Source organism: Canis lupus, chromosome 1 (genome assembly GCF_003254725.2).
Source record: "Canis lupus dingo isolate Sandy chromosome 1, ASM325472v2, whole genome shotgun sequence".
In the NCBI taxonomy this organism is placed as follows: domain Eukaryota; kingdom Metazoa; phylum Chordata; class Mammalia; order Carnivora; family Canidae; genus Canis; species Canis lupus.
In genome coordinates this window covers 1,750,518-1,770,994 of record NC_064243.1, presented here as the reverse complement: position 1 = coordinate 1,770,994, position 20,477 = coordinate 1,750,518, and positions in this window count along the sequence as shown.

Below are 20,477 nucleotides of genomic sequence, written 5' to 3'. Positions count from 1 at the left end.
CCAGGGTGGGAAAATTTGAGTGTACAAGTCATCAGCGGGTGCACTTCACCCCACGCTAGTCCCTCTGAGCGACACCTCAGCATTCACAAGCCAGAAGTAGTGGGGGTGTGGACGGTTTGGTGCAAACCCATCACCAGAGCACCACTTCCTCTGCAGAGGACAGCTCATTCTAGACAAAGAGATCTGGGTCACCAGCAGTGGGTGGCTGAGGAGGGAAGAGAACCATTAAGAATCCTTAGGATCCTTAGGGGAGATTATAATGAAATTTGCATTTGGAATTTGCCTGAGAATAAACTGTCCAATCTTTGTCCATCCATAAAAATTAGATATAACATTCACTCCCGATTTGCTTCCGAGCTCGCCTGTTCCATCCCAAGAACATTGCTCAATAACACCACTGTCATTGGGGGCATGGGGAGGTGGGATGTGAGTGACTGGTTTAAAATATGAAAAATGGATTGACTAATATTTTTCTACAACACGTCAGTCAATCAGTGTGACCAATTTAAAGATAAAATCTGACTGTACCCCCATCATGAAGACACCTCAGCTGGAGGGATGGAAACTCCTTCTGTGTTTACAAAAGGAAGGAATTTAGTTTCAAACAGTTCTAATCAAAAGTGAAAAAAGGTCATTTATACAGTTCCTGAAATTAAAATTCCAACAGAGAATTCTAAATTCAGATAATGAACATTTGGGAATGAGTGGTTTTGTTCTCTTTCACATAGATACAAGCATACGTGTTTAAATGTAATATTTGAAATTTATTTAGAGAAAGGCCTTTCCTACTTCTCCATCTCTTCCCCAGTGTGGCTACAGATTTTATCGATCTCGCCGTCATGGTCATGAGCATATCTGTGTGAAATGATGCATACAAGGTGAAGAATGCTATGTGGAACCTGCCAAACCCGCACACGTGTCAAAGAACCAAATCATGCTGACCAAACCTTACGGGCTGTCGGTCCAAGTCTGAGCTAGTGGACGAAACCGTGAGGCTTTGTTGTGAGGTGTCTGGCAGGTGCAGGAAGAAGAGGGTTTGTTTTTTGGTTTGTTTGTTTGTTTGTTTGTTTTGAAATACCTTTACTCATCATGATCTTCATGACCACAGGCCCCTGGGAGACTCGCAGCCTGAGCTGCGCATGGTCACCACACCTTCCTCTATCTGCCTCTCTAGCCATTGTCTAGCAATCTGCTCCTTGCAATTGCAAATTTACAACTTGAAGAAGAGAGTTGGTTCCTAGAACATAACCACTGCATGATTTTTGGATTCTAATAAATCTAATAATATATAATAGGAATATATATATTTCCTATATATGTACATACGTACATATATAGGAAAGATTATATATATAAAAATTTCATTTTAAAGTGAGCTCTATACCCAATCTGAGACTCAAACTTACAACCCCAAGATCAGGAGTTACGTGCTCTACTGACTGAGCCAGACAGGCGCCCCCCCCAGATACATTTTAATTAATTTTAATTTTAACTTTAAATAATGTTCCCCTTACAGTTATCACTTTAGGATTAAAATGACCCCCCAAAATGGGAGAAAACAGTAGGGTTTTCGTGTAACTAGTTGTAGTTAATGGGATTTATATTATACGTTAGAAATTTAGATGCATGTTCTTGGAATAAAAAGCATAAATCTAACCTTTTACACATTCTTACTTCAGACTATTACCCTCAGTGACTTTGGGTTATCACAACTTTTACAATAGTCCTACTGTTGGTCTGTCCTGCAACACTTCGAAAAGTACTCATTTGCTCCATCACCATGTGCTGGAGACCTGACCTGTCACGTGCCCTGTTTATCTCCTTTCTATGTATTTCCATGTAGCCTCACATAGGGCATCACTGACCTCAACAGAGGGACCAGGCAGGGGTGTGAGAAGCTCTGCTTTTGCCTCTAGTGTGACCCTGACAACACTGCTGGTGCTGGGGCTGTGATCTGAGGTCCTAGCAGGGAAGGCCTGGATTTCAGATACCTCTTGGTCTGAGTACACATTTGAGGTGAGGATGGGTTAGGGCTCAGACACCTGCTGGATCCCCCAGACCCACCCTGATAGCAGGTCCAGGATTACATTCAGGCAGCTGATGGGCCGCGGGCTGCCTACCTCGTTCAGGCACCTTCTCTGATCTGCAGAAGCTGTTGTGATCATGTTGGTACACATTTCCCTTCAGAGCCACACAAATTGCATTGCTGACTTTACTCCATCCTTTTGAACAGAGCTTGGGGCTCTGCCGCTCTCCCCGTGTCTTTATTTTGTTCTGGCATCCAAAAAAGGGAGCAAGTTAGGACAAGAGACCACACTTCAAGGAGGAGACGAGCCAAGGCTTCCATCTTCCTTTGAGGACTCGCTCTGGGCACGTGTCACGAGTCCCCAATCCCCCATCGGCCTGGCTGGATTTGAGGTGTGGCAGCTACAGCCCCATAAAGAATCAGTTTAGACAGAAGAGGCTCCACGTCATAAAAGGTTTGGTGTGTCTCTCAGAGGCAAAAGGCAGGAGGGAAGAGGGGAAGGAAACATCAGAGGAGGTGGGATAGAACATGAAAATGACCACGATTGCCTCCAAATGACTGGCTAAGTACCCAGCATCTGTTCCATTGGAGGCATGCTTTACTTTTGAGATTGAATCATTGTTGGCATGAGATTTAATTTCTGGAAAGCTATGAGATATCTCCAGGAAGGACTCGGCCACTGCCAGTTTACAGCAGCTGACTTGGTTGGGCTGAGCAAGGGCCATCCCACCCCCCATGTATGGTGGAACATTGACAATAATGACCACCAGCTAGCAGAGAAACAGCACCATCTCCCTCAGGGCTTCCCTCACCATGAGCACCGTGAGAAAGTACCAAGGATGTTCAAAGGGTATGAGACCACATGAACACATGTCCCCAGACATGGTGTAAAGTGAGGTAAAATCTCCTGGTGATGGCCATCCTGATGGCCCCTCCCTTCCTTCTCAGCCTCTGCTTCCTGAAGAACAGTGCGCTTCCCTCTTGCTGTCCTGAGAGCCTCCGTCTTCGTCAACCTACCATAGCAGCAGAGTAGATACTGTAAGATGGTATCGTGAGACCAAACAATCAGCAAAGGGGATGCTGATAGTCGTGGTGTCTTTTCAAACCTGATGGTGTCAATTGGAAAGGTGCAGTAGGCTGTACCATAAACTGACATCTGATGAAGGCCTGACATCCAGGGCCACTGACATCAGGGCTTGATGCGTAGACAATGTAGGATGAACTGGTCTTGTACAGGTAGGAGCCTGGAGATCTAGGGAGTTCATGGGGCTGGTCCAAGATCATGGAGCTAATTCACCGGTTGTACTTGACTTCTGTCTTCCCATGAATATCTCCTCCATGTTGACTTAAAATATTCCTGTGCTTGACCACAATTAATAATAAAAATGCCTTAGAAATTTTTGGATCATACTTTAAGATCCATTTCTGAAACATAAAGACCCTGTCACCTTTCAGTAAGTGGACATGCCAATGCATCTGGACACACAACAGGGCCTTCCTCACACAGAGAGGATGGGTGTCCTCTCCACCTGCCTAGGAGATGGGACTCAGGTTTTCCATTTTCACAGTGAGGCCAGTGAAGCAGGTGCTTTACTTCCTTGAAATCAGGCACTTCATCATGCAAAGAGGCTAATAGTCCCAGTTTAATGAAAATGGCAAAATCAGTAAATTCAGGTCAGATAATCATTTAAGAGTCCATTCTCTACATGGTTTAAGATTTCCCATTATCAGTGACCTGGAAAGTAAAAATCAAATCTGGAAAACTCACATAATGTAATGATTTAATCTGTCCCTCCCGCCCAGTATTTTCAGTGGGAGAGTGGAGCAGTCATTAGGGACGATGACCCTCTTCCCTTAGCCATCTTAATTTTGTCAAAATTGACAAAAGTGTATTGGGGAAGCTTTTTTTTTTTTTTTTTTGGAAGCTCTTTAAAGTGAATGGAAAATGTTACCCAATTCTGGACATTTCATGGATAGACGTTGGTTCACACATTTTGTTTTTATACACTCAACGAGATGAAAATATAATATTTTATTTTATTTCCTCCATCAGAATGCAGATGCCTGGGTGGTTCAGCTGTTGAGCATCTGCATCCCGGGGTCCTGGGATCAAGTCCCGCATCGGGCTCCCTGCACGGAGCCTGCTTCTCCTTCTGTCTATGTCTCTGCCTCTCTCTCTTTCTCTCTCTCTCTCTCTTTGTGTCTCTCATGGATAAATAAATAAAATATTTTTAAAAAAGAAATGCAGACTCTGAGATCCAGTGGCGGAATGTCACCAGTCCCATCAATAGTAAGCAGCAGAATCAGAACGTACCTTCTGAAGATAATAGACTTTATCATTTCCTGAAAAGCATCCACCTGTTTGGCAGAGGCTAGGGCCATGCCTGTGACCTGGACATAGGTCCACACCCAGTTATTTGTAATCTGCCAACATGACACAGTGTATGACAAAAGATACTCTTTAAACATCGAACGATCTATGGGTTGGCATTGTCATGTTTTTGGAAGACAATTCTTACTTTCTCCTTTTACCCACCTATTGTATGTATCAGGGCAGAGTTGAATTACTTTGATTTTTAACTTTGTATAATAAAGTAAAAGCAGCAGAAGAAAACTCCACATTTAAGAGACTGTATTCAAAATGGTTTGAAGGTAAGAACAATTCGCGCTCAAAGTGCCTGCTGCATAAAAGGAGACGATTGTTAAAATACATATTACACCACAATTCTTAGATTCTATCAGTGGGAAAAACATGGGAGTAAAATCAGTGTTTTAATTTCAGAGAAAATAGCTTTTACCATACAGATCTGGCCTTCTAGTTGTTAAGCTTGTAGTGTTCAGGGACACACAGTCTCCTGACAGGTGGGAATGGGTCTCTCATGAATGGGTCTGACGGAGAACTTGGTCATCATCGTTTACCAGATGCACCTGCCTCTGTGGGACTCTAGGGTGTGGACACCCTGACGGGAAGAGGAGGGTTGGGGAGGAAAGCCCCTCACCCCACTCCAGAGAGTGTTTTACTTCTGGGCCAAATGACCAGAACGCCCAAGAGTATGACCTGACTGCGTGCCTGTGCACGTTTATCTGTGCAGACTCTTCGAGCACCAGAGTGTCTGAAGCGTGTGTTCGTGCGGCCCAGCGTCTTCCTGGTGCAGACATGATTTCAGATGGCAGGAGAGAGCTCAAGGCAGCAGGCTCCCATCCTGGGGACCGGTTCTCTTGGAAGATTGTCCCCAGAGCACCCCAGACACTCACCAAGGGGAACACAGGCCCGAGAAGGGCCCCCTCCAGTCTCTGCAAATGTGACTCAGAAATATCAATTAAAAAGCAGCCAGCTAGCCTGTGCGGTAGCTGGGTATCGTCTCCAACCAGATACCCAGTCACATCACAATCGTGATCACATGTGCATGAAATAGCCGTAGGGTGTGATGTTTACAGAATTACAGAATGTGTTTGAACAAGAATGACGGAGGTGAAGATTTTAGAAATGCGTTATGTCGGGGCTTTATCCATTCATCCTGTGTCTGTTGAACCTTTCAACTCTATGGTCAGGGCTCTAATTATCTGTGGTGACTTTTTAGGGACATTTTGTTTCGGCCTTATTCACTCCACCCACTTCAGGGTGTTTGAAGGGAGAGCACACAAAGTTCCCAAGCCTGTGGCATGGCTGCTGAATTCTGTGTCACAGTCCCCTTCTCCAGGGCTGATGTTCGGGGCGGCCCCCTATCCTTGCCGCACGGCCTGCATGCTTCCCTCAGGGGAGGTCAGCCCTGTGGGAAACCATCTCTGCCAGCCTGGAACTGCGCAGGTCCCCACTGTCCTGGCACGCACCCCTTCATCTATAAATCTTGCCTGTTTTGTTAGCTCTTTCACACCTGCCTCTGCTGACTAGGATGTGGTGTAACCATCTACTCACATCCATCTACTCACATCCATTACTTTTTAAAAGAATTTGCATCCAGCCTTTTTGGTAAGAAAGGGCTCACATTGCCATAGCCACACTGCAAACACACAGGATTTTTAAAAATTTGGTATCTGTAAACTACCTAGATATGGTAGTTAGGGGGAAAAAAAGCACAATATTCTCACGTGGTCATATTAAAATAAAATTCATAATCCTTTCATTAGGGTGTTTTTTTATTATTATTATTCAAAGAAGGGATAATTAGCCAGGGCACTTTGGCTCCAGTCATCAATTGGTTTCTGTTGTTTTTCCCATAATCAAACATTACTTGGTAAAGAGGCACTCATTAAACAGTGTTGCTTTTTGTTTGTTTTTATGCCAGAAGCAGAGGAAAAAAAAAAAAAAAGCATTAGGGGGAAAAATGTATTAACTCAAGCCACTGGTGGCAAAGCAACTGAGCAACTGAGCCCGGGGCAGGTGGAGTTGGACCCAAGATGCTGCCTCCCTCGACCCTGCCTGTGCCCCAGCCCAGGAGTCCCAGCGCCCCAGGGCCCCAGTGCCCTGCAGGTGCCTCCACCATCTTCCCTGGCCCTCCTCTCCTCCTGTTTGGTCAGGTCTTCAATGGCGATGGAAATATTGCACCATTCTTCAAAGGAGCATTGCGGCTCACTTTTCAAGAATCACATAAAGCGTGCCCATGGGAAGAAAAGCCCATGGGAGCACGTGTGACCCCAGAAGGCTGGAAGTCAGAACAGGACTGTGTAAACCGGATATGAACCTGAGTCGTGAGGGGCTTGTCCCTGGAGGTGGAGAGAATCCGTGACCCTCAACGAAGCCTAAATGTACTGTTTTGCTTCTCTTCTCACCTCATGGTGTAGGAACAAAGGTAGAATAAAGAAAGGCCTTCGTCGTCTAAAGGCATCACATCAAGAGCTATAGAATCAAATATTCCTGAGGTTCTGAGTCCTCCTGTGCAGGGAGTAGCCATAATTTTGGTGACATTTTAAATTTTAAAACATCTGTGAACGATATTTAATTTGTCAGCAGATGACAAAGGTGACCTAACTCGGCAGCACACGTTCAGAGGCCCCAAATGATCCAGAAGCAAACATCCTTCCTTAGCCATAGCTAACCCTTACCTCCCATAGCAAGACAGAGATGGGGCTGTCGCCCCCGCATGGCCTCCTCCAGCCTCCTCGCCCTCTGCACCTGCCCCCCCAGGGCTCTGAGTACACCTGTCCTTTCTTGTACCTCCAGACTCTGAGCTGACAGCCCCATCCTGTGGGTGCTTCTGGCCTGATGACCTCTGAATCGCCCCCCAAACTACGTACGAAGACAATGCTAGGCTCCAGCTTCCTCAATGTGTATTATTTTATGAAGCTGCCTTTCCCCCACCCTGACTGTGATTATTAGTCCTTTGGCCGTCAAGCTCAAGCCACTTTTCCTCGCCGCTGACTCTACTGCCCTCAATATGAGCACGAAATCCGCACACCATTTATGTTGAGAATGCAGCATCACACCTGGATTTCAAAGTGCGTGTTTTAGTTGAGCACCTACGAGGCTCTAGTCTCTGGGCTAGGAGAGTGCCGGGGTGAGCAAGGCACTCCTGGCTCTCAGGAAGCAAAGCAAACAGTGCGTGTGGCATCTGCTACAGACTCACATGACCCCAGGGAAGCTTTCCTGTGGAAGAGGCTAAATCAGCGGGGAGCTCCCTAATTTCCCAGGATTTACCTGGAACGCCGAACGACCCAGGACCTGGAGGTGAACAATCAGGCTGTCTCAGGAGCTCCCATCTGCATGAATGAGAGACCGGGACACCACTCTCTGTCACTGGGTGCACCCAGGACTGCACAGGGAACGGTCACACTGCCGTCAGCAGTGCAGGCACTTGGCGCCCCACCCTGCCGGGGCTGATTGATGAGCCCCCCGTGGGCCTCGCCTCCTCTGATCGCTGGTGCATGTTTGCCGACCGCTAGCAGTGATGAGAGGCCATCTGTGAGATTAACTGGCCCATCCAGGGATCAACCTGGCTCTGGTTTCATAGCTGCCTGGCCCTGGCGGAGCTAACAGGCCTCGCCAACCAGCCGACTGCTTTCCGCTCACTTCCCTCCCATTTGTGCGCAGCACAGAGGCCACCGTGGCCTCCTCAGGGGGGCCCCAGAGGTGACTTCATGCACACGGCCGTTCAGGGTGAGCTCTTGTCCCGTGACTCAAGACGGGATGTCCATGCACCTGCACATGAGATACCGTGAGATATATGGGCCCATGTAGATAAATACCCTGGTCCCAGAGAGAGGGACATGCCAAAGGCCTCGCTGATTCATGGATGCTCTGCAATTCGAGTGGCACTTGATAAAATCATAGGCAAGCACAAATGTTGAAGAAAGAAGAGGATACATGCAGATTTGTCGTACATTTTGTAATTACCTTTGTACTCATCCAGAGGTCCCAGAAGCATAAGGGAGGAAGGAGGTGCTGGTGCTCCAGCCCCTAAAGAGTTTAAAACTATGGTGCACTGCATTACAGGATCCTATTAATAATTAAACTGTCTGTCACTTACCAACAACATACATTCCAAATTAAATTTAAGCAAAAGGGAAAAAGAGATCATTTGGGACTGAATTAGTGGGCTTCGGAGAGAAATAAATAATAATCAAACATCTGTGTTCTAAATAGTACGTGCTTTATCAGACAAACAACTGTTACCGTCTCATTGTATAGAATTGCTTGGGGAAAACACGGTAACTGGGAAGCTAAGTCTTGGGAAGTGGGGGAGGTGTGGAAAGTTCATTAACAAGTCAGAAAGTGATGGAAAGTCACCACGTCGTGCTATCCGCCTCTTCCTCAGCGCCTTTGTCGGCGAGAGAAGGCCAAGAACCTTGCGTGCACGATGCGGTGGACGGTCCCGGAGCCCCGGGGGTGACCATGGCCTGGGCCTGAACGGGCAACGAATAAAAATATCGCCCCGAACTCGTAATTGCTGAGTTGCCTGGAAGCCTGTCGGTCGTGAAGGTTACAGAGAGAATTTATTATTTTTTTTTGCAGGCAGGGAAGAGGAAAAAGACATGGCGTTAATAAACAAATGGGTAAAGAGGGAGAAATGAATATTACCCCAAGTCTGAGGAGATTCGACGGAGGACGTGACATTAATGCGGCGCGCAGCCGAGGAGTGACCGAAATAAACAGCAGCGCGTAACCACCGCGCTTGCTAATTAACCTGCCATAATATTTCATAAAAAGGGAGCGTTTTTTTGCCCGTCGCGTCCCCGTGACATTTATCTCCCGGTCACTCGTAAATCGAGCAGGCTGCCATTGAGACAGTCGGAGTAAAGAAAGCGATTAGCGATTCCGATCATATATTTGGGGTTGTCTTCACACCTCTGCCCCCAGAAGCTTCAACGTGCTTCCCGCCCGGGCTCGGGGTTGGCGGGGGTGTTTGGTGTTGGGGGGATGGCCCTTGTGGAAAGAGGGAACTGGCTGCAAACAGGGGCACGTGATCTCCGAAAGGGGTGACCCTGTGCGCAGAGCCTCGCCCGTCACTCCCACTGGGCCAGGCGCAGAGGCCAGGGCTGCAGCTGGATCCTCCGCTGCCTCTGGAGTGGGTGACTGTCTATGTGTCTTCTCCTTAGGTAACTGTGTTAAAATATCCTATTCCAGCTGCAACACTTGCTTTACAAGTGCCCTGGTTTTGTCTGACACAATATGGAACAACATTTGTCATCCGTTATCAGGGGTGATGTATTTGTTAGCCTGCAGAGAAACATCTGCTGTGCCTTAATCTCCAGCGTGCAGGCCGATATTCATAGGATACAGCTGCATAAAATCACAGTATTAGATGGGCTGTCCGGCCTGACATGAAGGCTCGCTGGCAGGCAGAGAGAAACAGATTTGATTATCTCCCTTTTACATATTTATTTATGTCAAATATTTCTGAGAATCCATACATTACCTCTCCTTTTATGCATTGTTGTTCTGCGGTGACAGGCCATCGACATCCAAATGAGAAATTTATGTTACATATTAAATATGGACATCTGAATGATTATCAAATCTATAGAAGCCAAGCCTGGCCAATCACCCCTAAATAATGGAAGAGAAGTGGATGTGACTCAATTTGTTCCGTGGAAAGCCTCGGCGACCCTGGCCGCGCACTTCATCACCACAGTACTGTCATTATTTGCTCTATTCATCTCACTTGGCATCACTCAATAAAATCTGCGCATGATGAAGAGAATAACCTTGGTCAACAGTGAGAATAAAGAAAGGAGATCATTTCCTGTATTCGCAGGTAGGGACCTACCGGTATCCATTCGCCCTGGTGTGCACGTCAGTGCCTCTCTGCGATAAGGGCATCCGGGGTCGGGGTGCAGGCGGCTGGGAGCACTGTGTGGGGAGTCCGGCCTGCAGGCTCTCCACGGGACAGGGTGGCAGATGGTCCAGCACGCCAAGCTGTCTGACCTCTCCAGGTCACCAGTGGGGTATCAAAACACACCTTGTCGCTGTGCTCTGCGTGTGTTTGCATGCGGAGTGTGGGGAGGGCATGTACTCACAACATGGCAAAGTGAAACAAGGCAATGACATGTGCCACCTGCATTTGCCTGGAGTTCTGTGCTTAGAATTGTGGTCAGAAAATGGTGTAAAACACCTTTGATCGAAGTTATGAGTTGGAACCATTTACTTAAATTATCCCTAAAAGCAGTGCAATTTGGGCTCAGACCCTGGAAACTGTGTTTCTTCCCACCACAGCTCACCCCCTAGCTGCTGCCAGAACCAGACCCTCGAGGCTGGCTACTCCCTCCTCAGCTGAGTCCTCCCACTCTGGGCTCACGGGATGAAGCGGAGTGAACCCTTCCTTCCAAGTGCTTGTGTAAGTGCGGATGGATGAAGCCCCCAGGGTGTGGAGCTTAGACTTGCCACGTGGAAGAGCAGGGCTTGCACAGGGCTGTGGCGAGTGCACGACTTCCCAGGGAGCGGAGCTCCACGGGCCAAGCTTGTCTGGTGATGCTAGGGTGGAGGACCGAGGGAGGCAGGAAGATGCTTCTCACGCGCAGAGGCGGTAACTATGCTGAACAGATTTGTGGGGCCCTCCCTTATAGGATACAGTCAGAAGGTTTTATTTCACATGGAGCCCAACGGGAACCCCCGGGGCTCTGCAGCAGTGCATGAGTGCAATACTGTAGAATATTCATTTAAATACCTGCCAGACGGACTCGAGCGCATGGAGGCTAAAAAACATTGGACTAGTAAACAGATTTGAGGTCATGGAGAAATCAGCACAGACGCGGCACTTTCCACATCCTAGTGATGCTGTTGAAAACACCACAAACTGAGGGTGCCTGGGGGGCTCTGTTGGCGGAGTGTCTGCCTTCGGCTCAGGTCATGATCTCTGGGTCCTGGGATCCAGTCCCGGGTCGGAGTCCCTGCTCAGTGGGAAGTGTGTCTCCCTCTCCTGCCCCCCTGCTTGTGCTCTCTTTATTTTTCTCTCTTTCTCAAATAAATAGATAAAATCTTTAAAAAAAAAAAAACAACCCAAATGTAATAGTGTACAGGCCCCACTGCCGTCTTACGTCCCAGGGCCCAGAAGTCCCACATGGGTGTCACTCAGAGTCAGGTATCCGCTGGGCTGGTCCCTCCTGGCTGCTCCAGGGCAGGGCTACTCCCGGCTCCCAGCTCCCATGGGTGCCCTCCTTGCTCACCTTGTGTCTCTTCTGTCCTCACAGCCGACAACAGCGGGTCGCTTCGCACGTGCCATCTCTGACAGTCCTTCCTTCCTTCCTCTTCACCCCAAAGGACCCTTGCTGCCAGGTAGGCCCCCACCCTCCCCGGAATCCAGGAGAACCCCTCCAGTTTCAGGTCATCTGGTGGACATGCTCGATTCCTTTCGCAGCCCCAGTCCCCCGGCCACTCGCAGGCTCAGGGGTGATGGTGTGGGCACGTCAGGAGCCAATATTCCACCTTCCGTGGGCAGAGAGAACAGAAGAGTGAGAAACTCAAAAAGGACCACAGTAGAAAAATTGCGTTTCCTTGGAAAAGAATAATTTCATAAACCAATGAGGGAAACAAGATTTCAATTTGCATGACAAGATGAGCTGGGTGACAATAGGATGCCAGAGGTTAGAAATGTGGGATTTTCACCCTCACGATAATGTTCACTGTGTAGCAGCCACCGTCTGCATATGGGAGATAGACAATCTCATTCAATTCCATCGAATTCCTGCAGCTTCATTTTATAGATTAAAAAATCTCACAGAGGAAGACATAGACATGGCCAACACGCACATGAGAAAATGCTCTGCATCACTTGCCATCAGGGAAATACAAATCAAAACCACAATGAGATACCACCTCACACCAGTGAGAATGGGGAAAATTAACAAGGCAGGGAACAGCAAATGACGGAGAGGGTGCAGAGAAAGGGGAACCCTCTTACACTGTTGGTGGGAATGTGACCTGGTGCAGCCGCTCTGGAAAACTGTGTGGAGGTTCCTCAAAGAGTTAAAAATAGACCTGCCCTACGACCCAGCAATTGCACTGTTGGAGATTTACCCCAAAGATACAGAGGCAATGAAACGCCGGGACACCTGCACCCCGATGTTTCTAGCAGCAATGTCCACGATAGCCAAACTGTGGAAGGAGCCTCGGTGTCCATCGAAAGATGAATGGATAGAGAAGATGTGGTTTATGTATACAATGGAATATTCCTCAGCCATTAGAAACGACAAATACCCACCATTTGCTTCGACGTGGATGGACCTGGAGGGTATTATGCTGAGTGAAGTAAGTCAGTCGGAGAAGGACAAACATTGTATGGTCTCATTCATTTGGGGAATATAAATAATAGTGAAAGGGAATATAAGGGAAGGGAGAAGAAATGGGTGGGAAATATCAGAAAGGGAGACAGAACATGAGAGACTCCTAACTCTGGGAAACGAACTAGGGGTGGTGGAAGGGGAGGAGGGCGGGGGTGGGAGTAAATGGGTGACGGGCACTGAGGGGGTCACTTGACGGGATGAGCACTGGGTGTTATTCTGTATGTTGGTAAATTGAACACCAATAAAAATAAATTTATTATAAAAAAATAAAAATAAATAAAAATAAAATAATAAAATAAAATAAATAAAATAATGAAAAATAAAAAATAAATAAAACAGCGGCACCTCGGCTTATGCACTTGGAGATGATTACGTAAAGTAGGCTCCAGTGTTTACGTCCATGCATGTTCTATGGATCCTCGATGCATTGAGAGTAGTAGCAGGCAAGTTGGACGTTGTGATGGGGCATCAGCTATGCTGACTTCACTGGCGCGGCCTGAAGACACCGCCTGTCACCTATGATAAGATTTCAGAACACATTGTTATGGACTGTGATGTTTTATGAGGCTTAGGATAAATTAAAGTCCCACAGCAATGGAAGAGCCTTAAAATCAGCCAGCGCTCTTACCTGGCAGGTGCTCCACGGTGGACGTGTCTCCGCCCTGGTCTTCAATGCCCTTACCTCACACAGGATCTCCTGGAGCTGCTCGCATCCCAATATATAAGGCTTCGGTGTTGGTAAGGTGTGCAGCCCTTTCAGGTCCTAATTAAGTTTCTTCACTTCATTTTTAAAAATAGATCTAAATAGAGATCACAGTGACTTACACTCACCAAATTATTGACTTTTCTACATTTCTAAGAAAATACCATTCTTTTGAAACTTTAAGATGGTGAAGAAAGGCTGGCATTTAAGTTACTCTCAACATCTTCCTTAGATGTAAGAGCCACAGGTGTCTCCAAAAGTCAGGACACGAGGAAGACCCACATGCCTCAGGCGCACCCCGGAGGCTTCCATATTCCCTCTGGCCTCTCCCTCCTTGCCTCCCTTGCTGGAGTGCAGTTGGCACGATGTCACCTTGGTTTTGGGTGCACAACACAGTAAGGCGACAACTGTACATCATGTCATCCACAAGTGCAGTCACCTCCTACCTGTCATTACCCATCAACACGATCGCACTGACTGTACCTCTTATCCCTGCAACCTGTCCCTCCCGGACTCCTCACCCCCGGCCCCCAATTTTGGCATCCATAATGTTCTCTGTGTTTATAGGTCTGACTCTTTATGTTTGTCTTTCTGTGGATACATCTGTTCTGTTTTTCAGATTCCACATGTAAGCAAAATCAGGTGGCACCATTCTCTCTTGGTTAGAGACTCAGGAACACGGGATTCTGGGACTTCCCGGGTCCAAAGCCTCCTGGGATGACAACAGTAAAGCAGACTCGGGCTGGCCAGGGCCTAATGATCTTAGACTTGGTGACCGTGAGGACCCCTGCCCTGGACAGAGGTTTGGGGTCTTGGTGGTGAGGCTGAGAAATTCACATGCATAAAGGACAAGAACTGACACCATGTCCCACCACATGTGTTGGTTGTGATGTTGTGGGGCTGGATAGGGCGGCCCAGTCTACTGATCACTGTGGTTGCAGAGTCCAGCCGGGACACCCCCACAGTGTGTGTCGCCATTCCAAGGCACAGAGGGCTGTGGACCTTTAGTTCTGCTTCACAGGGCCACTTGATCATTTCTAGGCAAGCAGGGGTGGTGGGGGTGCGTGTGGGCAGGAGTGATGCGCTCGTGCCATAAGACGGGCCTCACTTCCAAAAGAAGACAGCTAGTCCACCTCCAACACCCAAGCATTCTGTTGTTCTCTATTTAGGCCACAGTTTATGCTTTAGGGGTGTTTGTAAGTTTGGAAAAAAATCTCAGCACCTATCACACAAAATTACCGATTTTTTTTTAACCAAAAATTACTTTGCTTTGAGGGATCCCTGGGTGGCGCAGCGGTTTGGCGCCTGCCTTTGGCCCAGGGCGTGATCCTGAAGACCCGGGATCAAATCTCACGTCGGGCTCCCGGTGCATGGAGCCTGCTTCTCCCTCTGTCTGTGACTCTGCCTCTCTCTCTCTCTCTCTCTCTGTGTGACTATCATAAATAAATAAAAATTTAAAAAAAATTGCTTTGAGATGGGCTCCAGTTGATAGACACCTGGAGGGATGGGACTTTGCTTCCATCACCTCCCTAGGCTGAGGTTTTCAGGTTCAAAAGGTTTTCCTGTTTGAAAGTGGCACCACATGAAATAACCAACGACCCAGTGACTACTTATACGACGTGTTTTCATCTGTTTCAGGAAAAAAAAACCACCCAGAGATGATTGGTCCTATGAGAAATTTCACATGGACTGAAAACATGGGGTTCCTTGGTTTCTTATTTTCTTTATTCCTTTGGTCATGGACCTGTGATCCGCCGTTGGTCCTTGGACACACAGACCAGACTGTGAGAACCAAATAGCCGGGGGAACGGGCAGGTGTGTTTATGCTAAGGATGAAAAATTTCTAGAGATAGTGGGGAAAAGCCATTACTTTTTGAGAATAAGGAATAAATTGAGAGAGGCAAAAAAGATGAGGAAAAGATAGGCAACCCCGTTGGGATGGCCAGGATAGGGACCATGTATCGATCTGGAGACCACGGCAGAGCAGATGCCATGGCCCGGACACCTGTTAGGACTGAAACGTGCCATGGAAGAAGCCTGGGGCTTCCCAGATGGACATGGAAGTGGATTTGAGGGGGAGCCTTTCATCTGGCCAAGAGGGGAGGGGACAGCTCCAGACCGGGCTGCAGGGCACCTCTGCGTTACCATCCCCAGGGGCCTACCAGTACAAGCCACCCCGACTGCATCTGTCTGACTCTCCCAGAACACACACATGAGCCCCGCACACACCAGGCCTTTACTTGGTGTCGGCACCTGGGAGACACGAGGCTGCGGGGATCGCAGGGCGCACTGGGTGCACAGCTTCCTCCTTGTGGTGCAGGTGGGTCCCCTCCCCAACAGCTCTCTCTGCTCATCCCCCCGGGCTGCAGGACCCCCAGAGGAATGCTGAGCGGCCGGTGCTTCGCTGCCTCTTTGCCACGCTGTGATTTGTGCAGGGAGGCTAATGCCAGCCATAAAGCAGCCGTGCCTCCCTGTTAATCAGGGGACCGTGTCAGCTGTTCCTCATTGTGGGGACCTGCAGACAAAGCATAAGGCAGACTCAGGGTGGCACGGGACTCAGGATGAAAAGTTCCCATGTGTTGCAGGTGACAGTCAATCCTGGTGACTCAAACCCACCCAAGGAGGAGCATAATGTCCTCACATCGCTTGTGAGAAACTCTACTGTCGGCCCTGATCGGCTCTGGAAAACCCTTTGCTTCACAGGCTCTTCACCTCATTTACAGGACAAACCCTTACAGTTTTCATCTGAGTTAAAAGATTCCTTTAATCAGTTCCAATTTTGTCATTTGTTCCTCTCAGAGGAGGGAAAAAAGATACACCCAGTGTTTTCTTCTGACATTATTTATAGACTTAAAAGATTTGGTACGCTGTTCTCTCTCTCTCTCTCTCTCTCTCTCCCATCATCTGACAGGATGGAGCAGATGTATGTACAACTTGGCGACGCCGATCTCCCGAGATGGAGAAGGTGTTCACATTGTCAGCGTAGGGACCCCAAAGGCAACAGACCTTTGCGGCTCACGTTATTATTTTGAAGGAAAATAATGTGTGTTGAAAAGAACTTGCAGGATATTTCCTACTAATAGAAGTTTGCCTGGTAAGAGCTTCCCAGGGAGGCAGCAGCCCTCGGTGCCAAAGGCTTTCGCTGCGCAGCACTCCGTTTGTAGCCCTTTGCTTTGAGGCTGTTAAGGATCCCATTTTTTTTTTAATGAACATTTAATTAATATTAATGTTATGCTAACAAAATACACTGATTGAATAACTCCTGTAATTCATTAAATATCTTGCTAGAAAGCGGCTGTGCATTCAGACTACGAAGATCCCCTCGGAAGTCTCAAAATTATCTAACAACTGTAGATTCAGGAAACACGGAAAGCCAGAAACACCAGCCGTCAGGACTGCGCTGAGGGACCCACACCACTCTCGCTGGGCCGCAGAGGTCGGCCCCCGGGCGAGGCAGACTTTTACGTGGGCCGCAGCTCCTCTCGACAGAGCCCACAGGCCACATGACGCATATCTGGCAACTATATGAACAGATGCACCCCACGTAATAAAATTAGCCGACCTCTTGCTTTAAATTTCTACATTAATGGAGTCAATCCATTTAAAAAGCATTAGATATCTGAGCAGAGTCCTCCGGCACGCCTTTTGTTTCCTCTAAGTGCGTCCTCAAATGTCTTCGGAGAGATAGTTTACACGGCGGCGGCGGCTGAATACATGGGCAATTATTCTCAAGCAGCAGGAAGCGTGAGGAGGCTGTGCCTGGGTGTCCCCTCTCTCATGATGGGCGACAGGCTCCTACCTTGGGACCACACACACACACACGCACGCACACACGCCCCGACTCACGTTGTTCACAGTTAACACTGACAAGGTCTGCAGCTTCAGCCACCCATCTATCAGGGTCCTCACAGGAGCTTTGGTATTTTGGAAATTATATGCCTTTGTTGCATTCATTTTTGTTTATAAAATACTAATTACCTCTTTTATTGTTTGAAGAGATTAAAAGTTAATAGGAGAAACTAAATAAACAGAATGCCATTCTGCACAAACTATATAAGCTGGTAATTAATTTCTGGCCTCCTCTGAGCTAATTAACTCATATAAAGAAATGAAGTTAATGAACCATAATTCTAGTCATACAAGTGTAGATACAAGCAGTTTGACTTAATGAATTAATAAGATATTTCCTTTCTTAGAGGTTTTTCAATTGTGTTCCTAATCTGAAGGTCCCTTTAATGTTCCTTTCTGGTTAAAATGTTTAATAAATGGCAGGGCAACCTGGTGATGGTGCTAGCACATGGCACCATCCTACAAGAGTCTCTGGGTGTGGACTGGTTCCCGCGGGTGGGGGCAGTGGCAGCCAGTGTTTGTCCCAGCCTGCCCTCCCACAGGACGAGAAGCCCGGGGGACACCATTTATGTGACTGCTTTCCCCGACATCTTCTGACCAGTTGGAGTAAACTGAGGAAGCATCCCTGTGTGTGCTGCCCTGGGCCACACCCACCCATGAGACTCACACGCGTTCTCTCCAGGTCTCCAAGTGCCTTCGATTCTACATTCACACCTTCTGAGAGCGCTGATCTGGAGTCTGGATTAATAAAGCTCAGATGAATTGAAAAACATCTTGTTTTGTTTTGTTTTGTTTTTGCCATTTTCATGTTGGAGACCTTCTAATGTTGAATTAAAAAATGTCATATTCCCTGGGTGTTTGGGGCATGAGTACACAGAGTAGTGCTGCTAAAAGATCATTTTGTTTCCCAAATAGAGGCCCCACCCAGGATCCAGAAAGGTATATTCTATGTTCAAAATAATTATGATCTAGTAACGCTCTTTATTTTCATTAACCTGTTTCTAGTCCTGAAGGTGTTCTCAGGATAAATATTTGGGTTGCAGGAGGGGCACATGTACCAGATCACACCCTACACGTGATTTGACGGATGTACTTATGATGGAAATCCTTGTGATCTAATGTTGCCAGAGATCAAAGTTTGGGCTGGATTCACACACCAGCAAAGCCAGGCTGTGATGCTGCGACAAGGTTACACCACCATGACCACCCCCTTGGGGGGGTCCGCGGAGGCTGTCCTTCATCTACAGGTGCTGCTCAACAGTCCATGACACCATGCCAACGGGAGAGGATGAAGAAATTGGGGAGGAAGAGAAAGAGCAGGAGAGTGTGTGCTGAACTTGACAGTCATTATTCGATTTAATGGTCCCATCAGAATGAGCCAAATACTGTTCTCATCCTGCTTTTGTTGACTTGAAACCAGGACTTTCAGAAGTTAGATAAGTTGTCCAAGGTTGCACAGCTAGTCTACAGGTGAGCAAGACTTTCAATGTCACTTCTGCATGGCCGTCCGTGTGTTTAGCCACCACCCCTGGTGCCCCCACCATGCCTCCTTCCCAGACAGGGCCCTCCGTGTGCCACGGGCTTGCGGGATTTGGCGATGTTTGTCTTCCGGGGCAGGGATCCTGTGCCAGCTGCCTCCAGGACCCTGACCCTTCACATCCCCTCCCTACCACCAATCTAGAAGATGGCGATGGTCACAAAAACTATAGAGATGAGAAACCATAAAAGCATGTGAGCCTCAGTCATGACCGGAAGCAGGGGCCAGTCGGTGGGATCCAGAAGCCCCAGGGACAGTGTCTGCATCTCTCCGTCACCATGACTGCCAGACAGAGCAGGACAGGTGAGGCCACCACCTCCTGAGCCTGCAGGTGCTCCTCTGAGGGTTTGCTGTGACTCACCTGCCAGCACTAGAGAGCAGCGGATGCCCTGCAACTGGACACATGTCCTTCCCAGAGTGTCTCCCTCACTGGACTGTGCACTTGGGATGGTAGCTGTTACCATCATTGCCAATTGTGTGACTAGCCTAGGACCTCAACCCCTCAGCCAGACTTTTAATGTAGGACATTTTCACAGCTACAGAAGGACGAACTGGCTTGTGTGGACCCGGCCACGTGGGGGTCATGGAGCTGAGCTCCCCAGGGCACCAAGGGTCATGCTAGAGACACACCTTCCCCACAAGCAGAGGAGATGTCACCCCATCTGTGTGTTCGGTGGTCCAGGTGGGGATGAATGGATGGACATCCAGGCAAAGCTTTGTCCACTTGACAGGGTGTAGACAGAGGCAGAGGCACCCAGGGTCATTCCCATTGTCTTTCTTGTGAGGTGACCCCAAACTCTGGTCACTGGCTTGAAGAGCCACATCGGAGAACTGGGTATTCCTGAAGTCCAGGGTCAGGGACACTTTGTCCTGTGCAAGTGACACATGGGGTACAGCCTAGGGTCTGCTCCTAGTGCCTTGTGGACGGGTGGGTCACTGAACCACGGCACAGTCACATGGGTCGTCAGTACACCTGAGAGTGTCACCAGACCCACCACAAGAGTGGCAAGAGCGCCATACTCATGGACCCTCCACCGCAACCTCCCCCTGCTCCCTCCCCTCCAGCTCTTCCCCCAACGGCCTCCCCCCGAGGCCTCCCTCTCACTCCCTCGCATGCTCCCACCGCATTCTCCCACGTGTTCTGTGGCTTGTACCAACACCTTTGTGTCCCGCATCGATCCATCCCTGTGCTCAGTGCTGGCTGTTCCTTCCTATCACTGGTGACAAATTAATCGCCAATGACCCAGTTTGTGTGTGTGACCATCCCCTGTTGGACACAAACTCTATTTATTTATAGCCATTCTGCAGTTATTAAATCCTGCCAAGGTTCATACAAAGCCGGCCCTTGTCCGGGCGCTGGTTTTCCCTGAAATGTTCCTGCTTCTGCTGCCTGTGAGCCTGTCTCCTCCACAGCTTCTCAAGGCTTCTAAGGCAGAAGGACTTGGGATATTTATTTTTTGGCTTCATCAATTCAGACCCAAACACCATGTCACAAATACGTCCCCCGTGACTCAGAACCGAGGTCTGATGGAGCCAGAGCAATGCCCCTCACGGCAGCAGTGCCTGCAGAAGGTGGGCATTGCAGAGTCCCTCCTGGGGGCTTCCCTCAGCCACGTGGAGCCCGTCTACCAAACCCCCTGGGGGCT